Source organism: Cupressus sempervirens, chromosome 2 (assembly GCF_028749045.1).
Source record: "Cupressus sempervirens isolate cs-2001-9-10 chromosome 2, ASM2874904v1, whole genome shotgun sequence".
NCBI classification, from domain to species: domain Eukaryota; kingdom Viridiplantae; phylum Streptophyta; class Pinopsida; order Cupressales; family Cupressaceae; genus Cupressus; species Cupressus sempervirens.
In genome coordinates, this window is record NC_143119.1 from 284,793,643 (window position 1) to 284,818,531 (window position 24,889).

Below are 24,889 nucleotides of genomic sequence, written 5' to 3' on the forward strand. Positions count from 1 at the left end.
ACAACACTAGTCTTAGGAACAACACATAAGTTCAAGTGACCTGACTTCGCCTTAGTAGACTCTCATGAAAAAAAAGAGTGAGTCTCTAATAGTGGAGATGGTGGACCAAAATGTGAGAAGGAATATAGATGGGAAGCATGCTCAATAGTCCCTATAGCAATAATATTTGATGTCTTACCATCTCTAATGTGTACTGAATTCTATGCAAACTCATCTATCTTCCTTGTCCCACTGTGTGTAAGCTGATAAATAGAGAGAAGGTTAGAGCACAAAGATGGAACACAAAGTACATCATGAAATGTACCATCATCAATCTCACTAGAACCTTTCCCATATACATTCACTCAAGTTTTTTTACCCATCAAAATATGTGGAGTAGGAGAAGCCTCAAAAGAAGAGAACAAACCTTGAGAAAATGCCATATGGTGTGAAGCAACTGAATCTAGTAACTATCTAGAAGAATGAGGTATAGTAGTTGCACATAGTGCATGACCCTTTCCTACATCTTTATCATCATACTGAAATGATAAGGATAAAGAAGATTTGTGAGATGTAGAAGGAATGTCAATTTTTCTCTTCTGAAGGAGAGTTGTCAAATTTGAAACTTGTTTGGCATAACCATCTAACTTCTTCTCATGGTAATGTGTCTCATCATGATTATGCTTATTAATATAAGTACACTTTGGTCTTTCTGGCTTTGATTTACCCCCCTTATGAGGAGGTGGCCTTGATGGACTGTGAGTGCTAGAACCAATCTGAGACTCTGTAGAATGAGATTTATGTGTCTTCTCCTTCATCCCTAAAGATGGTCAATCTATCAAAGCATGATTCTGTGAGCTTGTGAGAGAATCCAATTAAGAGAGCTTAGATTTCTCTCGAATCAAATGATCACAAAAAACCTCAAAGGATGTCATGATAAATCTATTACCCAAAGCATCTTTGGTGGAATTGAAGGTAGAAGCAAAAATTTGAAAGTTTCTATGAAGATTAGAAAGAATTAGGTAAATGCACTCAGTGTCAATCTTTACCTTTCCACAACCCTATAATAAAGGTCTTTGTTGATTAAACTTCATCAAGAAGTTATCAATAGTTAGAAAGGAATCTAGTGTAAGAGATGTAAGCTATAGCTCAATTTAAAGTGCTTAAACTCATTCATGGTACCAAACAAGCCATGAAGCTTGGTCCATGTAGCTAGAGGAGTATTACACCTATCCAAATGAAACTACAGACTGTCTAATACCTACAAAGAAATCAATCATATTGTTGCATTAATCTTTTTTCTATGTTGCATGACATCATAAGTGTTGGAAATATAAGAGGAGTAATTGAGAGGGGAGGGTTGAATTAGTTACTACAAAAATAAATCCTAGATCCCTTAGATATCAATACAAAATTAACTCTCAAAATTGAAATGCTAATGTTTGGCCTACACACAATTAATGCTGTAACTCGATAGATACTAATGTACTTGGTAATGAATTAGCTTTGCAGATTTTTAAGATGTTATCAATGATTATCATTAATTTAAATTAATCTTCAAGAATAAAATAAATAACATGTACACATATGACACCAAGATTTAATGTGGAAACCCAATTTGGGAAAAACCACCAATTTTAACTAGTTACTGATTTACACTCTTCTGAAGTGAACCTTGTTAGGAGCCAACCCTATTAAAGGTTACAAAATACACTATTAGGTGTGACTTTGTTAGATGATTTAATCACCATGTTAGGAGTGGCCTTGTTAGAGGTCTTTAGACAATTCAAAAGAATTTCCACCTTGTTAGAGGATTTGCAAATAGTTGTTAAGCCAACTCCATTAAGAGATTTTAGATCACTACTACAATGGTTAGAGAATAAAAATGAGATGACCTAATTTAGATGTAACTAACATGCTGATTATAGATCTCTATTCTAGCTTCTACTTGATCCTTCCTAATCAAATGTATCCTTTCAACTCTCAAATACATCCTTCTTTTCTTCAGATTCACTTCCTTAGAGCAATTCTCAAATATTCATTATAGATCTTTTTTGCACACACTTATTATCTCACAACTTGACCTTATACTTATATCCTTCCTATTTTCAAGTCTGCTAGAATACAACTTAAAATAATTAACATTCATCATCTTAGTCGGCTGGAATCAATAGATAAATTAATCAAGCTCAATATGCCAAAATAGGAAATTCCTTCATTAGCCAACCTAGCTCAGTAGATACTAACTCAGAATTGATTTCCTTGTGTTAACCAAAATAAGCTTAGTTAATACTGCAAATTTCCAAAGATCCTTTGGTAAATGAGTGAACTCAATTAACACTGATTCGTCCAACAATGAGTGAACTCGATAGACACTATCTTCAAAATAGGAATGCTCGGTAGATATAGAAAATTGTCTTCACTATCTGAGTGAGCTTGGCATGCACTAACTGATAATGATATGACATTTGTATAACATCAAAGAGAACACACAATTTATCAATTGTATCCAACAATCTCCCTCTTTAGCATTTATGGCAACACAACATGTCATAACACAATGAAATTTTGGAACAAGAATAAAATAAGAAACATAGCCTTATTTTAATTCAGAGAACACCCTCTGTTAGTGTGAACTATTTAGTTTCTCCCTCTAACAGAAAACTTCTATCTATAAAATCTTCTACAAAGTACATTCTCCCTCTTTGTAATAACAAAAAATTCTATGAGATATGATAGTAAACTTCTCCCTCTTTGACAACACATGCCAAAGTCAACAATTTTGATGAGATCAATGTACCTTAATTACTAATTCATTTGCAATATGTTCTTGTTAATATTGCATCAACTGATTGATCTTCAACTTGCTTTAGTTGATGCATCACTAAACCTCATTTAGTGAGCTTCAAATAGTGGAATTGCCCCTAGCTTACCTCTTAGATATAGAAATGCATCCTTAGGTAATGGCTTGGTGAATATGTCTATAATCTATTCTTTTGTATTTACATATTTTAATCTGACTTCTTTGTCTTGCACCAATTCTCTTAAGAAGTGATATTTTAAAGTAATATGCTTTGTTTTGGTATGCATCACTGGGTTCTTTGATATATTGATTGCATTGGTGTTATCACAATATATGACTACTGGATCTTTGATCTCTACCTTTATTCCTTCCAATAGTTGTTTGAACCAAACAATGTTAGAATAGTTGACTATTCCTGCCACATATTCTTCCTCTACTATGGATTAAGAGATAAAATTTTAGTTCGTACTTGTCCAAGACACTAATCTTTTACCAAGAAAGAATGCTCCACCATAAGTTCTTTTTTTGTCATCAAGACTTCCTGCCCAAACAACATCAGTAAACACCTTTAAGTCCAGATTGCCTCCAAGTTTGTACCATAAGACATAGTCTTAAGTACCTTTCAAATATCTCATGATTATTTTCATTGCCATCATATGATTTTCTTTGGGATTTTCTGAGAATCTTGCCACCATACCAATTGCTAATGTAATGTTAGGCCTTGTATGTACTACATACTGCAATTTTCCAATCATTGATCTGTATGTGCTCTAATCTACTTCTTTGGAATCATCATTTTTGGAAAGATTATGTCTGGTAGACATAGGGGTTCCAACTACTCTTGAGTCTTCCATTCCAAATTTCTTACTATCTCCTTTATGTATTTGGATTGAGTGATGTAGATACCATATTTCTTCTATTGAATCTATAATCTAACAAAGAATTTTATCTCTCCAAACATAGACATTTCAAATTCCTTGCTCATATCTTCTAAAAATTTCTTGCACAAGTCATTATTTCCTGTAAATAATGTGTCATCAACAAATATTTTTGCCAACAAAATTTTTTTGTTTGGACCTTCTTTGATATACTGGCTACTGTTATCATTTGTTCTTTGAAAACCAATCTGTATCAAATTGTTATGTAGTTTTTCATATCAAGCTCTGGGAGCTTGCTTGAGACTATATAATGTTTTGAGTAATTTTCAGACCATGTCTCTTTTTTTAGGATCTACGAAACTTTCTAATTTTTCAATGTAGACTTCTTCATCAAGAATTCCATTCAAGAATGTAGATTTAACATCCATTTGATATACTTTAAATCCTTTGTGAGCTGCATATGAAAGTAGAGTTCTAATACCTTCTAATCTTGCAATAGGGGCAAAAGTTTCACAATAATCAATACCTTCTTCTTGACAAAAACCTTTACATACCAGTCTAGCTTTGTTTCTAGACACTTTTTCTAGCTTCATTTAGCTTGTTTTTGAATACCCACTTTGTACCAATTACATTTTTATCCTTGGGTCTAGGAACAAGTTCCAAGTTTTGTTCTTCTCTATCTATTCTATCTCTTCATTCATTGATTCAACACAAATTTCATTATCTAATGCATCTCTAATGTTTATTGGTTCAAATTCATCAAGTAAACATGTACTTTTCAATTTGGTTCTTGTCATTGTTCCATTAAATTTGTCTCCAATGATCTAATTATGAGCATGATGCCTTCTAACATATTTTGCTAATACAAGTTCTTTGGATTTGGTACGGGTTCCACTATTTTCATCATGAACTTCAATATCAAGCTTGGGTCCTTCTACCTATGACTCGATTCCTTCAGACTCGGTTTGAACTAGCTCAATAGCTTCTAACTGTGACTCAGGTCCTTTAGAGTGTAACTCGGGTTGCACCTTTTGTAGCTTAGTAATTGTTGGAGATTTTGGGGACTTGGAAGGTGAAGTCTCCTTTCTTTCAGATAGATTTGGAAGAGTATGAGGTTCATAGTAAAAAAAAATTTCTATAATCCCCTAGCTCTTTATTGCTTTCTTCTTTACACTTTTATGCAAACTCATCAATTCTAACATATACACTTTCTATGATTTTATGAGTGGGAAAATTCAAACATTTGTATGATTTGCTTCTACAAGAGTATCCTAGAAAATATGCCTTCATCACCTTTGACATCAAATTTTCCTTTTCTAGACTCTTTCAGGATATAACTTTTGCTACCAAATATTTTCAAATAACTCACATTAGGTTTGTAGCCATACCATAGTTCATAGGGAATTTTTTTTGAGTCTTTCTTCAACTGAACTCTATTCAAGCTATGAACTATAGTGCTGATAGCTTCCTTCCAATATTTGATTGCAACATTCTTTTCTATCATCAGTGTCCTTATACAATCCATGATGGATCTATTTCTTCTTTCAGTTATACCATTTTGCTGAGGTGTTCCAGGGGTTGATACTTGTCTTTTGATTCCTCTTTCAATGCAAAAATTATTAAAGCTTCTAATTTTTTTAAAGCTTCTAATTTTTCTTTTAGATACATCATAGTCATCATTCTAGAATAATTATCAACAAAAAGAATGAAAATTTTTTCTCCACTATAACTGTCTATTTCAATAGGTCCACACAAGTTAGTATGTACAATTTCTAAAACTTTTTTTGACTGATAGTTTTTTCTCTTGAAACTAGTCTTTCCCATCTTACCAATTTTATAATTCTTGCATAAACCCACATTAGGTCTCTTCAAACTAGGAATGCCTCTTACTCTTTTATGTTTCCTTATCTTAACTAGATTATCAAAATTTACATGACATAGTCTTTTGTGCCACAACCATATTTCTTCTAATTGAGCAATAAAACATGAACATTCATTGAGATCAAGATAAAATAGATTACCTTTTTTTTGTTTGACAAATCCAACCAAATTTCCTTTGTCATCCAAGAGTTTTGCCTTGCCATTAATAAATTCTACCATGAATCCAATGTTGTTCAACTATGCCACACTTAGTAGATTATGTTTTAGTCCTTCAACCCAATAATAATTGTCACAAATGAGTTCATTGGTTAATAAGATACAACCTTTTCCTTTTATGCAACAAGGTTCATTGTTACCAAATCTTACACTTCCTCCATCATAATGTTCAAAATATTCAAACTTTGTTTTGTCTCCAATCATTTGGTGTGAGCATCCACTGTCAATAATCCATGTATCATTTTTGATAACATTAGAGATAAGTGTCATCTTATCTCCTTCATCATCATACTCATCTTTTACAACAATATATTACAATTTCATCTTCACTATTATTAGAATCTTTAGTCATAAAACAAGTTTTTTTACCTTTGTCCTTGTAGTTCTTGTGATTTTTGAATCCCTTCTTGTCTTTGTTCTTGTGGCTTTTATTTTCATCCTTTCTTTCTCTATTAGGACACATAGCAACAATATGACCAACTTCTTCACAAGAAAAGAAGATTAGAGGAATTTTACCTTTGTACTTTCCTCTACTTTTGGAATATTTCTTTGCAAGTAGGACTTCAACAATTTCAAGATCACTGTCAAAACTTTCTTTAGTTTATTCCTCACTTCTCAATTGATTGGCTTTTGATTTCTTGCTCCTTTCCTTAAGTGAGAGTTTGGCTTCAAATGTAGACTCAATATTTTTGGAGACAGGAACATAGTTATCATAGTTGTCTAGTTCAAAAGCTGTCAATCTTCCAACTAGAGCATCCAAGGTTAATTTGTTATTTGGATCACATCTCATTTCTTGAACAATAGACACTCTAATTGTATATATAGGAAGAAGATTTTTGAGTACCTTGATTACAACAGTTGTTTCCTTAATGTCTCCTCCAAATGCTTTGATTGCACTTGCATTAGCCTTGATTCTTTCCACATATTTTGTAATGTTTTCATCTTCTCTCATTCTCATTTGGTCAATTTTTCCTCTAAGACTTTCCACTTTGGCTCTTCTTACATTCTCATCTCCTCCATAGATATCTTTCACTTTGGTCCACATTTCATTAGTAGTTTGGTAGTCTTTTACCTCATCAAAGTCAACATAACTGAGAATAGATGCAATATCAATCATCATGATGTTATGATTCTTCTTTTTAGCAATATCTTCAACTGATAATGTTCTAGTGGGATTTTTCTATTTAGTCTCAAGATATTTGCAACTTGAATAATTGATATTAGCTAGATGTAACCTCATAAGTCCTTGCCATGTTGCAAAACTATCTCTATTCAATTTGGGAATCTCTCTTTTGTAAGACATCTTGATCTTTAGCTTAGGTCCTTGGAACCTTCTTTGCAAGCACCAAAAAAACTCTAATACCAATTGTTGGAAATATAAAAGGAGTAATTGAGAGGGGAGGGGTGAAGAAGTTACTACAAAAATAAATCCCAAACCCCTTAGATGTTAGTAGAAAATCAACTCTGAAAACTTAAATGTTGATGCTTGGCCTACACACAATTAATATGGTAACTTGGTAGATACTGAATGTACTTGGTAATGAATTAGCTTTGCATATTTTAAGATGTTATCAGTGATTATCATTACTTTTATTTAATTTTCAAGCATAAAATAAATAGCATGAACACATATGACACCAAGATTTAACATGGAAACCTAATTTGAGAAAAAACACCAATTGCAACTAGTTACTAATTTTCACTCTTCTAAAGTGAGCCCTATTAGGAGCCAATCCTGTTAAAGGTTACAAAACACACTATTAGGTGTGACCTTGCTAGAGGATTTAATCAACCTGTTAGGATTGGCCTTGTTAGAGGTCTTTAGACAATTCAATAGAACTACCACCTTGTTAGAGGATTTGCAAATAGCTGTTAAGCCAACTCTGTTAATAAATTTTAGATCACTGCTACAATGGTTAGAGAGTAATAGTGAGATGACCTAATTTAGATGCAACTGACTTGCTGATTATAGATCTCCGTTCTAGCTTGTACTTGATCCTTCCTGATTGAATTTATCCTTTCAGCTCCTCAAACAAATTTTTCTTTTCTTTAGATTCACTTCCTTAGAGAAATTCTCAAATCTTTTTTGCACACTCTTATTATCTCACAACTTGACCTTATACTTAAATCCTTCGTATTGTCAAGTCAGCTAGAATAGAACTTAAAATAATTAACATTCATCATCTTAGTTAGCTAGAATCAATAGATATATTAATTAAGCTCAATATGCCAAAATAGGAAATTCTTTCATTAGTTGACCCAACTTGGTATATACTAACTCAGAAATGATTTCCCTATGTTAACCAACAGAAGCTCGGTTAACACTGAAAATTTGCAAAGATCATTTGGTAACTGAGTGAACTTGATTAACACTAATTTTGTCCAACCTTTCCTTCATTAACTGAGTGAACTCATTTAACACTCATCTTCTACAGACTTTCCTTCGATGCTTGAGTACTTGGTAGACACTGTCTTCAGAATAGGAATGCTCGATAGACACAGAAAACTATCTTCACTATCCAAGTGAGCTCAACATGCACTGATTGATAATGATATGATATTTGTGTAACATCAAAGACAAGACACAATTTATCAATTGTATCCAATAATAAGGCTACTAAAAATTTGGTTGCACTACATCTAAACAAGATCACAACCCTTTTGACTGGATAAGCTGAGTCATTGAGGTCTTCCAAGTATGATAATTATGAGGGGTCAAAAATTCTAGACAAGAAGAGGTCTCAACCATTGTTTTAGAAGGTGTTTATTTTTTTAATGTATTTTTGGTTTACATAAGTAAATAAAATAAACAATATGACAAAACACCACCACAATGCAAAAAAATTGAACCCTGGCTATTAGAAGGAATGCGTAAACAAGAATAGAGAAAAAAATATTTAGTTTAGAACCACATTTACCTTGAAGAATATTGATAAAAAATATTCAGTAATCTTCATAGGGCTTGAAAAGATCTTTTTGGAACTTGTTTTAGATCTGAAAATGGAGCTATAATGAAGAAGTTATGCCCCCCAAATGATATAAGTCATCAAAAGACTTCAAGCACAAAAGAAGGTACCAAACTAGAAACAAATCCCAAAAATAATTGATCCATCATCTTTGTTTTAGAACCAACTTTTGGCACTTCTTTTAAAATGAAAAAATACCCCCGTATGCTCAAGATATTGTAAAAAGAAGCCAAGGACCCCAAAAATGCATGAAAAAAGATTTTTTTTTGTTTTCAAAATAAATCTAAAAAATCAGCCACTCCTAAGTGGTGCGGCAGTGGCGACCTAGTGGTTGGAAGGTGGTGGTGGAGGTGCAGGAGTGGAGTGGAAGTGGTGGGTGTCATCTGATGTTGGTTGGGTGTCTTCTAGCAGCGATAAGTATTTTGGTAGTGGTGGGAAGGATTCCAGTGACCGAGGAAGATTAACGATGACCAACAAATAATTTGTGGGCTAGATTTTGAAATAGCACCCAAAAAAGGGTGTCATCACCATAAAATGGCTCTACGAGCCAACAAATGACCTAGGGGCCAATTTTCTATTTTTTAATATTTATTTGAAAAGATCACTTCAAGATGCCTACAAGATGTTGTACGACCCTACTAGGCAAAAAAAAAATTCCTCCCAAATCAACGTTGTACAAAATGGATGAACTTTATATGAAAATAGGGGTTTTGACACCTTTTGGATCCAACTATGGGGTCTTTTTTCTTCAAAGTGCTCTAAAAACTAGAGACCCCCTATTTTCACAAAAAATACCTCAAAAATACTATATTTGATCTATCAAACTCTCATTTTCCTTTTTGTCCAAATAGCGAACAAGCTATACTAGATCTAGCTCTAATACCATGAACAATTTGAGCAATACACAATATAAATCCACAAAGCTCGACAAATACCTGATGTAAAAACTTGTCACAAAGAAGAAAAAGACAAGAAGATCTATTCTTATAGAAGGAGATCAAAACTAGAAAAGGGTAACCTAAAAGGTAAATGCTATTTAATAATTACTAATTAATTAATAAATGAGAATTCAAAAGGTGCATAAAGTGAAATCTTAAGAAGGGAGTAAAGTGAATTTAATAAATGAAATTAAATTAATACTTTACTCTAATGAAGATGTCACCACAACTTTAAACTAAATCCTTGTTGAAATTGGCTTAACACTGAATATTCTGCTGTTACTTGGTTAACATAGAGATAATTAGATATTAAGATATTTAATGTGATTAGCCCTTACTAACTTAGTTACAAAATCATAAAGGAAATAACATGAGCACAAGAGACACTAAGATTTAACATGGAAACCCAATTTGGGAAAACTACCAATTGCAACTAGTTCTAGTTTTTCTTTCTTCTAAAGAAAGCCTTGTTAGGACCCAACCCTATTAAATGTTACAAAACATGCTATTAGAAGTGAACCTTTTAGAGAATTTAACTCACCCTATTAGGAGTGGCCTTTTTAGAGGTCTTCAAACACTTCAATCTAGAAATGCCACTTTTTTTCGAGGATTTTCTAAATATTTGTTAGGCTAACTCTATTAGGAGATTTGATTCATTGCTACAATTATTACAGAGTAACAATGACTCGACCTAATTACTTATGTAGCTAAATTTTTTGATTCAGATCTTTGTTTTGGCTTGATTACTTGATCCTCCTTGATCAGAATGTTTTTTGCAGCTTGGTCAACTTGGATACTCTATCCTCTTATAAATATCCTTCCAATTTTTCTTCCTTAATTCATCTTCTTTAAATCCACATTTTAATCCTCAACTTGACCTGTCATTTATATAACTCACCTTGTCAAGTCATCTTGAATCCTCTTTTAATCAAACAATTATCATCCCTTAAGTCAACTTGTATTAACCAATAAATTTATCAAACTTCATATGCTAATAGTTAGCTAATACAAAATTGAGTACTCAGTTAACATCAAGGATCCCTTCATTCGCTAATGTTAATTGACCCAACTTGATCAATACAAACTTCATGTTAACTTTCTTTTGATAACCAACTGAACTTGTTCAATGCTTTCTCTAAACTTGGTTATAACAAAAAGCTCGTCACATATAGGAAACTTCCTTTGATGCCTAAGTGAGCTCGGCTATCACTGATTGCTCAGTAAAGGCTTGACATTTTGTGTAACATCAAAGACAACATACAATAAAATAATTGTTCTAAAAAATTTCCCTCTTTAGCATTGATGGAAATACAACATGTCATAGTATAAAGAAACTTTTATAGAAAAATAGAAGGATAACATCCTTAATTGTATTTTGATTCTCATCCATGAGAACTCCTATCAGTGAGAACTCCCTTTGATATCAATCTCTCTGTTTGGAATGATTTTCTTTGACTGTAAAATCTCTCTCTGACTTAGTGATACAAAATTTTTGATATGACAAAAAACTCTTCCTCTTTGACATTTGATGCCAAAGACAACATTCAATAGATTTTCCATGTACCTGATGTAACAGGATTCATAGGCAATCTATTCTGACAATACTCCATCAACTTGACTAATCTTCAAATGCTTGATTGATGCATCACTAATATTTGTTTAGAGAGATTTAGAGAGGGGAATGACCCCTAGCTTACTTCTTAGATATAAAAATGTATCCTTAGGTAATGGCTTGGTGAAGATGTCTGCAATTTGTTCTTTTGTATTCACATATTCCAATCTCACCTATTTTTCTTGTACTAATTCTGTCAAAAACTGATATTTTAATGCAATGTACTTTGTCTTGGTATGCATCAATAGATTAATGGATTTGTTAATTGCACTGGTGTTATCAGAGAAGATAACCACTAGATCATTTTTTTCTTCCATCATACCTAACAATAGTTGTTTGAACCAAATAATATTGCAATTATTGACTATAGTTGCAACATGTTCTTCTTGTATTGTAGACTAAGAGATGAAACTTTGTTTCTTTCTTGCCCAAGACACTATCATCTTTCCAAGAAAGAATGCTCCACCACTAGTACTTTTCATGTCATCAATACTTGTTGCCTAATCAACATCAATGAAGATTTTTAATTCAAAGTTTCCTCCCTTCTTATACCACAAACCACAATCTTCAGTCTCTTTTAGATACCTCATAATTATTTTTATTGCCATCATATGATTTTCCTTTGGATTAGCATAAAATCTTACCACCATACCAACTTTAATGCAATATAAGGTCTTGTGTGTACTACATAATAAAGTTTTCCAATCATTGATCTATATGTAGTTTGATCTACCCCTTTGGAACCATCATTTTTGGAAATCTTATGTCCAGTAGACATAGTCGTTCCACCTACTTCAAAATCCTCCATTCCAAATTTCTTCAATATCTTCTTGATGTACTTTGATTGAATAATGTCGATACCAATCTTCTTCTGTTCAATTTGTAGGCCAACAAAGAATTTATCTCTCCAAACATTGACATTTCAAATTCTTTACTCATTTCCTCATCATGTCTAGTGAATAATATATCATCTATGCCAACAATATCTTCTTTTCTAGTCCTTCCTTGACGTATAAACTATTTTTTTCATTTGTCCTTTGAAAAAAAAATCTTACTAGATAACTATGCAATCTTTCATACCAAGCTCTAGGAGATTTTTTGAGACCATATAAAGCTTTTTGTAATCTGCAAACCATGTCCCTTTTGTTAGGATCTATAAAACCTTCAGGTTTCTTAGTGTAGACTTATTCTTCTAGGATTCCATTCAAGAAAGCCAACTGTACATCCATGTGATATACTTTGAATCTTTTATGTGTAGCATAAGCAAGCAGTTTTGTAACACCTTCTAATCTTGCAATAGGAGAAAATGTTTCTCCATAGTCAATACCTTCTTCCTGAGCATAACCTTTGCATACTAACCTTTCCTTATTCCTTGATACATCTCCATTTCCATTCAACTTAATTCTAAATACCCATTTTGTAACAATTACATTTTTGTCCTAGAATCTACGAACAAGAGTCCAAGTTTTGTTCCTTTCAATTTGTTCAATGTTTTCATTCATTTCCTCAATTCAACTTTCATTTTCTAATGCATCTTTAAAAATTATAGGTTCAAACTTAGTAAGCAAAAATGTACCTTTTAGTTTGTTCCTTGTCATTGTGCCTTTTGACTGAACTCTAATGATTTTATTAGGTGCATGATGTCTTCTGACATATCGAGTAAGTACAAGTTCCTTCTTTCTAGATTTTAAACTTGATTCACCTAGTTCACCATGCTAAAAATTATCTTTTGAATCATGCTTGGGTCTCACTATTTTTAACTTGGGTCCTTTAGACTATGAATTAGGTTGCACTAGTTGCAACTCAGGTTGAACTGGAAGTGAAGACTGATGGATGATCTCCAATTGCATTTGCTTAAATTTCAAGTAAAGTTCTAGGTTCAAAGTAGACAAATTTTCTATAGTTTTCAGGTTCTTTACTGGTTTGTTCTTCACTCTTTTTTGCAAACTCATCAATTTTTACATGTGCACTTTCTATAATCTTGTGAGTAGTAAGATTCAAACATTTATATGCTTTGCTTTTGTTGGAGTATCCTACGAATATGCCTTCATCACTTTTCACATCAAATTTTCCTTTCCTTATTTCTTTCAAGATATAAAATTTTCTTCCAAATACTTTGAAATAATGGACATTAGGTTTATAGCCATACCATAACTCATATGGTGTTTGATTTGTATCTTTCAGTTGAACTTGGTTAAAGGTATGAACTTCTATACTGAGTGCTTCCTTCCAGTATTTAATTGCAACATTTTTCTCTATCACTAGTGTTCTTGCACAATCCATAATGGATTTATTTCTTCTTTCTACTATGCCATTCTGCTAAGTTGTACCAAGTACAAATACATGACTTTTGATTCCTCTTTCATTGCAAAATTCATTGAATTCATTTGAGATGAATTATCCTTCTCTATTTGACCTTAGAAATTTTAGTTTCCTTCCTATTTCTTTCTCCACTTCAGCCAGATACCACTTGAATTTTTGAAAGCCTTCAAATTTATCTTTCAAGCACATTACTGTCATCATCCTAGAATAATCATCAACAAATAAAATGAAATACTTATCTCCACAATACCTTTCTATGACAATAGGTCCACAAATATCTATATGAATCAACTCGAGAACTTCTTCAGAATGATAGTTCTTTCTTTTAAAATGCATCTTTCCCATCTTCCCAATTTGACAATTTTTGCACATGCCCATATCAGGTTTCCTTAGACTTGAAATGCCTCTCACTCTTTTATTCTTTCTTATGTTGAACAAGTTATCAAAATTGACATGACACAATATTTCATATCGTAACCAAATTTCCTCTACTTGTGCTAGGAAACATGAACTTTTAGTTAGATCTAGATAGAATAGATTACCTTTTTTTGATTGTCAGTCCCAACTAGATTTCTTTTCTCATCAAACAGCTTGGGCTTTCCATTCATGAATTATACCTTGAATCTAATGTTGTTCAACTATGACACACTAAGTAGATTGTTGTTTCAATCCTTCAACCCAGTATGCATTGTCACATCTAAGTTCATTAGTTAATGCAATGCAAACTTTTCCCTTTACATAACAAGGTTCATCATTTATTAATTTGACACTTCTACCATCATAGTGTTCCAAGTGCTTAAATTTTGTTTTATCACTAGTCATGAAGTGAGACAACCACTATCTATGATCCATGTGTTATTCTTGCTAATATGATGGTGCAGGGGAACCTTGAAACATAGGACCCTCACTATTTTTAATTTTTATTTTATTTTCTTTAAGAGAGATTTTATACTTAGAATAAAGGTTTGAGGACCTACGTGTCTATTTTGGCAACATTGCCTAGGGGTTAGGAAGTCATAAAATGACATTGGAATCAAAGTATTCCTTGTCCTTGTCATTGAGGTCCTAGCATAGGTCTCTAGCCTAGGGAAGGGTCTCTAGCATTGAAAAGATAAGGGATAGCCAACTTGGAAAGAAAATATGTCAAATAGATGTGAATACAAAAAAAAATTGCAAAAAAAGTTTCTATGCAAGAAAAAGTTACAATTTTGCAAAATTGTTGATTAACTTGCAAAAACCCTTCCAAGCATGGTGGAGGCCAATGGAAGCCCTAAATGTGAGGGGAAAAGACCTAGGAAGCCATAAATAAGTTTCTAAAACCCTAAAATGTTTGAAATCTGGTTGAAAAGATCATTGCAAGAAGAAGATTGATTGCAAAGAGGGAGATTGTTGATAAAGACTATTTTCAATCATTGTTTTGTCATTGATATCAAACCTGATATTTGTTGGAATGAAAATTTCTTATAAGATCTAAGTACTATCACTTAGTTGATTGATGAAGAGGATTTAATTAGCAAGATGTAACAAAAGCACCTAAGGGAAGGGTTGAGTTATGGTTTTGTAATGAAGTGCAAGGATTAGTTAAGACAATGATATTGTATTGATAATATACTTGAAGATACAGAGTTTGGCCATACTTAGAAACATTGGAAGAATAAGTTGGAACAAGGTTGAATACAAATCTTAACTAAGTTCATTAGTGAGTGATGAGCAAGCTAATTCGAGCCGAGCAAATTTTTTAGTTGGTGCCGAGAAAATGAAAAATCTAGTATGTATCGAGGGATACAAAAGGAGCCGAACATGTTCAATTGTCGAGAAAAGTAATAGGTGCTGAGCATCAGAAAAACTTAGTGGATGTTGAGTGAATCCATAGTAGGTGGCAAGCGTCAGTAAAACATAGTTGATGCCAAGTAATATAGTATGTGCCGAGCACCAGAATTTCAATAGTGCCGAGCTACTGCATTATTGGAAAAGTCAAAGATTTAACAAATCTGAGCTGACAAGTTTGTTATCTTGAATTTTGTGAACCAGTTAAAGGATAAGGATGATGAGTTGGTGGCATAGAATTCTAGATAAATCATTTTTGAGAAAAGTCAAGAGGATTCTTCAAGATGTTTCTAGAAGGAACAAGATATGGGTTAGATTCAATCAATCCTACCTAATCCTTTTGAACTAAAATTAAAGGAGGGAAGAATCAAGAAAAAAATAAAGTCCAAACTTCTATTTAAGGAGTCATAGGCCAAGAAGCAAGAGCTACTGGAAATGCCAAATTTGTGAAGTGGTTGAAGGGTATCAAGGATAATACGTCAAGAAAAAGGAAGAACAGAGCACAAAGACTCTACTTTGATAAGTGGTCAAAAAGAGAGGATTGCACTGGTATATCGAGCATGAAGACTCAAGGAGACAAAGCTTGAAAGGAGGACAAGCTGTCAAAGCTACAGAGACTAAAAGCCAGACAATGTTATGAGCTGAAGAGTGATCTAAAATCTGTAAGATAAGTTGTAAGTTGTAATCAGGTCAAAACCCCTTATTGTTACTCTCTAGCAATTGTATCAGTTAGGGTAAAATCCTATGGACTTATGTTGGTTTACCAACCATTTGTAAATCCTTTAATAGGGTGGAATTCCAAGTGAATTTTCTAAAGTCCTCTAACTAGGCCCACTTCTAACAGATTGATTAAATCCTTTAACTAGGTCACATTTAATAGTGTGTTGTAGCCTTTAATAGGGAAGAACTTTCATAAGGCATCACTTTAGAAGAGTAAGAATTGAGTAGCATGTTACTAGTGGTTTTTCCCAAATTGGGTTTCCACATAAATCATTGTGTTATGTGTTTATTCTTCATGTGTTATGCTTGCATGCTAATTTATAGTAACTTGCTAAGTAGGAAAGCTTAAGCTTGGATGAATGAACAGTTTAATAAGCTCACTTTTTTTGATGAAAAAAGTTTGAATTGGACACTTGGACCTTGAATAACTGATTCACCCCCCTCTTAGTTATTCTAAAGCATTTCTAACATAAAGTTGCTAGAAGTTGAAAGTCAGTGTATGGACTATATGCTGTAGCATGGTTTTTGAATGTAAAAAGAAAAAATACAGAGCTAAGAAGGTTTTTGATTATTGATTATATTGTTGTATTCATTTGGCATTGTAGTTGGGCTTGTTTAGGAGGTTTTTTCTTTAGTAGAGTAGGTGTGTTTGTGTTTTCTTTTAGTGTTTGTAAATTCTTTTCATTCCTACCAGCTTGATATCCTGAATCAAGCCATTGAAATAGTATAGCCTCTTGGGGATAGAAAACATACTCTATGTACTCCCTATGTGAAAAAGAAAGGGCCCTCAAAATCCATGGAGGTATTTTTAAGCTCTTGCCTTAGGTGAGCTAGAGCATGCCCAACTAGGGAACATTGAAGTTACAGAGCTTAGAACTTGTAGGGTTCTGAAGATCATTAGCAAAGTGAGTATGGATAGTGAAGGGGAGTAAGTGAAGGTCCTTTGGGAAGAAGGAGAGGGTGATAGTAATGTTTTAAGGCACCTAGCCAATCCAAATAGTAGACTAGCCTTGTGAAGGCCTAAGAAACCCTTAAAATGTTCAAATTTTGCAGAAGTGTTGTATGACAATTTTGAGGCTCAAAACCTTAAAAATATGAGAGTTCTCATGAGATGAATTAGGGTCTATGAAGAAATTTTTAATTTCTTAGTGAAATAAATTTGATGAAATCCTTGATTTCTAGGAACAAGACAGCTAATTGTGGCTCTTTCTTGTAGCTCTATTTTTAAGGGAATGTGTGAGATTGTTAAAAAAGTGAAATGCATAGAGTTTCTTTATGCCATGGAAGAGATGTTTTGAGAGATCTTTCACCATCTCCATAACCCTACAAATAGAGTGAAAGAATTGACTAAGAAAGACCTAGTTCAGTTTGAAAATGAGAACCTAAAAAATAGCAAGAGGTGAAGTTTATTCAAGATAGAAGAGTGGGGCTTAGGATTGGGGGATCTATGCATAAGAGGGAGCTTGTAGATCCATTTTTTGAACTTGTAAGTCACCTTAGGTCTCAAAGGAAACCTAGAAGCATGAACTAGTGATTAATTCATCCCCTCTCCCTATCAAGTGGTATTAGAGCCTTATAAAGGTTTGGGAAAAGCAAGTGCAAACTAAGGTGAATTTTGTCCCCTAGCGAATCTAGTGGCTCTAGCAAGATCGTGACTAGTTCTGAATTTGCCAAGAAGGTAGAAGAACAAGAGAAGAAGGTAGAAGAACAAGAGGAAGACAATAAGTCTTTAAGAGATAGATTGGCACAACTTGAATAGTTGTTAAGTGAAGTCCAAGACACAACAGATAAAGTCAAGGACAAGATGGAGCAGAAAGAAGAGCAAGAAGCCAAAGAGAAATATTTTGAGTTGGAGGAAGAAGCCCCAACACTAGACCTTTTATACCAGAGGAGCCTTTCTTGAAGGCACTAAAAGAAATAAATAGCAAAGCCTTGGAAGGCATCCCTTTATTCAGTGGCAAGATGGATTCAGACCTCATCATGGAATGTATTGAAGGAATGGAGAACCATTTTGAGTGTGATGGTGTCTCTAATGCTCAAAAAATCAAGATGTCAAAGTAAAGGTTAAGAGGTACTACTCTAACCTAGAGGAAATTCGTTCAAATAGAAAGGGGAAAAGAAGGGAAAAGCCCCATTGTCAGTTGAAAAGGAATGGTGGCTAAAATAAAGCAAGCTTATATTCCTAAAGACTATGAAATATAGTTGCATAGGAGAAGGTAGAATCTTAGGCAAAAAGAGATGGATGTAAATTCTTACACTAAAGAGTTCCAAAAATTGTGTTTAAGGTCCAAGGTGGTGGAAGACGAAAGAATCAGATTGGCAAGATATTTGAATGGGCTCAAGTGGTCCATCCAAGAAAACATGAGTCTTGTCACCCCTAAAATAGTCCATCAGTGCTACCAAATAGCTCTAAAGGTAAAAGAGAAGGGAAAGAGGAAGCAAGATCATACCTCAAAGAACAAAGGAATATTAGGTAGAGATGGCAAAGGACATAGGGGGAACTACAGAGGTAGAAGTAATTATAGTAGGTCCCAAAGTGAGTCCAAGCTGACTAAACAAAGTGGAGAAACTAGTTAAAGAGGTAGTTCAAGTAGAGGTAGAGGCAGAGGTAGATCACCAAGAGGAAGGGGACCATCTTACTTTTCTATAATGAAGTGTTCCCACTGTCAGCAATTGGAGTACCCTTCCTATAGATGTCCTGAGAAGGGAAAAACATCACAAGGTGAAAAGAAAGTAGCATATATACATGAGGATGCTTCAAGTGTGAAGCAACCTAATATCCAACTGGATTTAGAGAGTGGTAAGAATTTAATGATAAAAAGGATTCTAATTAAAGAACTAGTTAAAGGAGAGCCCAAGCAAAGAAGGTCACTCTTTAGGGTGAGGTGTAAGATTATGGGAAAGCTTTGCAAAGTTATCATAGACTCAGGGTCTATTGATAACATAATTTCAGAGGAGGCCATAGCTAAACTCAAGATTCCTAAAATACCTCATAGCATTGCTTAAAAAGTCACTTGGTTAAACAAGGAGCAACATGTTTTGGTGAATGAGCAAGCATGGATTGAGTTCATGATAGAAGGATATAAAGATGAGATTTTATGTGATGTTTTACCCATGGATTCCTGTCACCTATTATCAGGTAGGCCATGGAAATTTGATAGAAAATCCATACACAATGGTGAGCTCAACACATACACCTTTAAGAAGGATGAAGTGAGTTATAAAATTTAGTGATTACTTGAACTAGATAATCAAGGGAGTGGACCTAATGTGTTGATGTTGAAGGGGAAAGAGTTCATGAAAACTCTCGACAAAGAAGAAGGAGTGGGTTATTCTATTATGGTGAAACCTAAGGAGGAAAGAGAGACTAAGAAGGAGGACATACCTCATGAAGTGTACTAGATTTTATAGGAATTCAAGAGCATTATAATATATGGAACACCTATAGTCCTTCCACCTCAAAGAGCAATCAGCCATCAAATAGATTTGGTTCCATGGGCATCTCTCCCAAACAAGGCACCTTACAAGCTAACTCATGAATAGGCTAGGGAAGTGGCAAAGCAAGTGCAATAATTGATGGATCAAGGGTTAATAAGGAAGAGCATCAGCCCATGTGTCATGCCTACTATTTTGGAACTAGAAAAAGGAGGAACATGGAGATTATGCATAGACTCCAGAGCCATTAACAAGATCACAATCTAGTATAGAATTCCCATACCAAGAATTGAGGACTTAATGGATTGCCTAGGAGGGGCTAAGTAATACACCAAGATAGACCTTAAAATTGGCTATCATTAGATAAGAATAAAAAATGGAGATGAGTGGAAAATAGCTTTTAAAACCACCGAAGGACTCTATGAATAGCTAGTCATGCCATTTGGCCTCTCCAATGCTCCAAGTACATTCATGAGGCTCATGAATGAGGTGTTGAAAGACTTCAGAGGTAAGTTTGTGGTAGTCTACTTAGATGATATATTAATTTTTAGTATGAGTAAAGAGGAACACTTAGAACATGTTAAGATTGTATTATCTAAGTTGAAAGAGAAACACCTAACCATCAATCTAGACAAGTGTGATTTCATGAAGCAGGAACTAGTCTATTTAGGTTTTGTTTTATCTCAAGCAGATCTTAAAATGGATGAGAATAAAGTTGCAACAATATTGAGTTGGCCAACTCCCAAGAATGCTAGTGAAGTGAGGAGTTTCCATGGCCTAGCTCAATACTCTAGAAAGTTCATCAAGAACTTTAGCAAGATATGTGCTCCCATGATGGATACTATCAAGGGTGGAATAAATACCAAATTTGTGTGGACACCAGCAAAAAAAAAGGGATTTGAGACATTGAAGAAAGAGGAAGCTACTAAGCCTATCTTGAGTCATTAGGAACTTCAGTGGGATATGTGCTCCCATGATGGATACTATCAAGGGTGGGATAAAGACCAAATTTGTGTGGACACCAGAAAAAAACAATGGATTTAAGACATTGAAGAAATAGGTAGCTACTAAGCCTATCCTAAGGTTACCTACTTTTATTGAACCTTTTGTTATAGAATGTGATGCTAGTAATATAGTAGTGGGAGGAGTTTTAAGTCAAAACAATAGACCAATGACTTTCTTTAGTGAAAAGCTAAATGCAGCAAAACAAAATTACTCTTCCTATGATTTAGAGATTTATGAACTTGTTCACTCCCTTAGAAAATGGAGGCATAACTTTTTCCCAAAGAGATTGTAGTGGTCACTAATAATCAAGCTTTGAATTTCCTCAATTCCCAAGACAAACTAAGCCATAGACATGTCAAGTGGTTGGAGTATTTATAGTCTTATACTTTCACCATAAATCACAAGAACGGGTAGCTCAATAAAGTAGTAGATGCCTTAAGTAGAAGGTTTCTCACTATTTAAGAAGTCCAAATAAGGAGCATAGGGTTGGATAACTTCAATGAATTGAAGTAGCATACAAGGTATGTCAAGAGCACCTGAATCACTTTCATGGTGAGTTTGTAGACTATACATTGTAGAATGGGCTACTCTTCAAAAGAGGGCAGTTGTGTGTATCGAAAGGATCCATGAGGGAGAACCTCATTCAAGAAAAACATAATGGGAGTTTGACTAGCCATTTTGGCTTAAATAAGACCTTGGAATTGATTCAAATATACTACTATTGGCCTAAAATGCAAAGAAATTTAGAGCTTATGTTTAGAAATGCATCTTATGTCAAAGAGCAAAGGGGATTTCTAAAAATGCAGGACTTTATCAGCCTCTCCTAATAGCTAACAAACCATGGGAGTGTATAAGTATGGATTTTGTGGTTGATTTGCCTAGAACAAAGAGTGGCTATGATAGAATCTATGTGGTAGTGGATAGATTTATCAAAATGATTCATTTCATCCCATGTAAGGTCACCCATGATGCAAGTCACATTGCTTATTTATTTTTCAAGGAAGTTGTGAGGATTTATGGCTTGCCAAGTAGAATTGTATCTGCCAAGGATAACAAATTTATGGGACACTTTTGGAGATCCTTATGGAAAAGACTAGGTACTAATATAGCATTTAGTTTGGCCTACCATCCTCAAACTGATGGTCAAACTAAGGTAGTCAATAGGACACTTGGAAACTTGTTAAGATGCTTAACCAAGGAATATGGTTTGACATGGGATTTAGTCCTTCATCAAGCAGAGTGTTCTCATAATGACAACATTAATAGAACTATAGGCAAGAGTCCCTTTGAAATTGTATATGGGATACATCCTAGGGGTGTATGTGTGAATTGAGAAACCTAGATGGTCAAGTACCTAATAGTGGTTATGTTGAAGATTTTAGTCAATCTATGAAGGAAGTGCATGATCAAGTAAAACAGTCCCTCATTGACAACACCAAGAAGATCAAGGACAAATCTGATCTCAAGAAGAGAGAGGTATAGTTTGGTGTAGAGGACTTGGTCATGGTTCACCTAAAAAAAGAAAGAATGGAAAAAGGAACTTCAACAAAGCTACAAATGAGAAGACTTGGACTGTGTTCTATTCCAGCCAAGTATGGGCAAAATGCTTATAAAATTGGGCTTCCAGATGATCTAGCCATTTCTCCCATCTTCAATGTAGTAGACTTAGTTAGATTTAAAGGACGTCTTATTGAGGTAGATCAACATGTGCAAGAATCTCAGAAGGATGCTCAAACAATAGCTCTACCCCCTAAGCCCAAGCTCCAAGCATAGAAGATATTGGACTCTCGGGATCATACTAAGACCAGACATAGAAAATATGAAGAAAACCTTGTCAAGAGGCAAGGTAAGCTAGACTTAGAGGCTACATGTACCCCTAAGAATCAATTCAAACTTCAAGGTATAGATCTCCACCTTTTGTCTCCAGAGGAAACTTAGCTTCTTTGGTGGGGTGTATGGTGTAGGCACACCTTGAAACATAGGGCTCTCACCATTTTCAATTTTGTCCTAATTTTCTCTAAGAGAGATTTTGTACTTAGAATAAAGGTCTAAGGAACTAGGAGTGTGTTTTGGCAACATTGACTAGGGGTTAGGAAGTCATGAAATGATCTTGGAATCAAAGTATTTCTTGTCTTGAAGTCATAAGTGACCTTGGAGTTTAAGGGAGTCCTTGTCATTGAAGTCCTAGCATAGGCCTGTAGCCTAGGGAAGGGTCTCTAGCATTGAAAAGCTAAGGGATACCCAACTTTGCAAGAAAAGATGTCAAATAGATGTCAACACAAAAAAATTGCAAAAAAGTTGCTATGCAAGAAAAATTTGCAATTTTACAAAATTGTTGATTAAATTACATAAACCCTTCCAAGAATGATGGAGGCTGATGGAAGCCCTAAATGTGAGGGGAAAATACCTAAGAAGCCATATATAAGCTTAACCCTAAAGTTTCCAGAAGTTGAAAGTCAATGTACATACTATATGTTGTAGCATGGTTTTTTAATGTAAAAAAACAAAATATAGAGCTAAGAAGGTTTTTGAGTATTGATTTCATTGCTTCATTCATTTGGCATTGTAATTATACTTTTTAAGGATATTTTTTCTTTAGTAGAGTAGGTGTGTTTTTGTTTTCTTTCAGTGTTTGTAAATTCTTTTCATTCCTACCAGCTTAATGTCCTAAATTAGGAAGTTGACAATAAAAGAGATTTAACTCACTATCCCACCATAGAAATAGTACAACCTCTTTGGTATAGTGATTATACTCTATTTACTCCCTATGTGAAAAGGGAAGGTCCCTAAAAAGCCATGGAGGCATTTTTAAGCTCTTGCCCTGAGCAAGCCAGAGCATGCTTGGCTAGGGAATATTGAAGTTACAGAGCTTAGAACTCATAGGGCCGTGAAAGATCATCAAAAAAGTATAGAGAGTGAAGGTGAGTAAGTGAAGGTCCTTTGGGAAGAAGGATAGGGTGCTAGTAATCTATTAAGGTACCTAGCCAATCCAAACAATAGACTAGCCTTGTGAAGGCCTAAAAAACCCTTAAAACCCTTATATTTTGCAGAAGTGTTGTATGACATTTTTGAGGCTCAAAACCTTAGAAATATGAGAGTTATCATGAAATTAATGGTGGTATATGAATAAATTTTTAATTTCTTAGTGGAAGAAATTTGAAGAAATCCCTAATTTCTAAGAACAAGAGGGCTAATTGGGGCTCTTTCTTGTAGCCCTATTTTAAAGGAAAAGTGTGAAATTAGTAACAAAGTGAAATGTATAAAGTTTCTTTATGCCATAGAAAAGATGTGTTGAGAGACCATCCCCATAACCCTACAAATAGAGAAAAATAATTGACCAAGAAATACCTAGTTCAATTAGAAACCTAGAGTGTTCTCCACCTAGAATGAGAACCTAGAAAATGGCAAGAGGTGAAGTTTGTTCAAGATAGAAGAGTGAGGCTTAGGATTGGGGGATCTCTACATAAGAGGGATCCTATAGATCCATTTGGTTAACTTGTAAGTCACCTTAGATCTAAGAGGTAGCCTAGAAGCATGAACTAGTGATTAGTTCATCCCCTCTCCCTATCATATGAGAAATGAGGGCCATATTATAATTTTCATCATTTGATTCATCTTTAATAGCTCATCATCACTACTATTAGAGTCTTTAGCCATGTAACAAGATTTCTTACCTTTATCCTTGTAATTTTTGTAGCTTTTAAAAAATTTCTTGTGTTTGTACTTGTTATACTTCTTTTCTTCTTTGCCTTCTTTATTTCGACACCTCACAACAATGTGACCAACTTCTTGAAAAGAAAAATACATTAGGGTCATTTTACCTCTGTACTTTCCTTTTCTTTTAGGGAATCTTCTTGCAAGTAGGGCTTTAATGGTTTCAAGGTCATCATTAGAATCATCTTCATTGTCACTATCAAACTATTTTCCTTTATATTTTCTACCTTTTTTTAAAGTGATAGTTTATCTTGAAATGCATACTCAATGCTATAAGAGTTAGGAACATAGTTATCAAAGTTGTCTGACTCAAAGGCTGTCAACCTTCCCACTAGTGCATCCAAAGTTATATCATTTTTGGGATCACATCTCATTTCTTGAATAGATGAAACTCTAATTGCATAAATAGGAAGAAGAGTTCTAAGTACCTTTTTTTCCCCTCCTAAGGCTCTGATTACACTCACACTTTCTTTGATTCTTTCATTGTATTATGAATATTTTCATCATCTCTCATCTTCATTTGATCAAATTGACCTCTTATACTTTATTCCTTAGCTCTCCTCACATTGTCATCTCCCCCATAGATATATTTT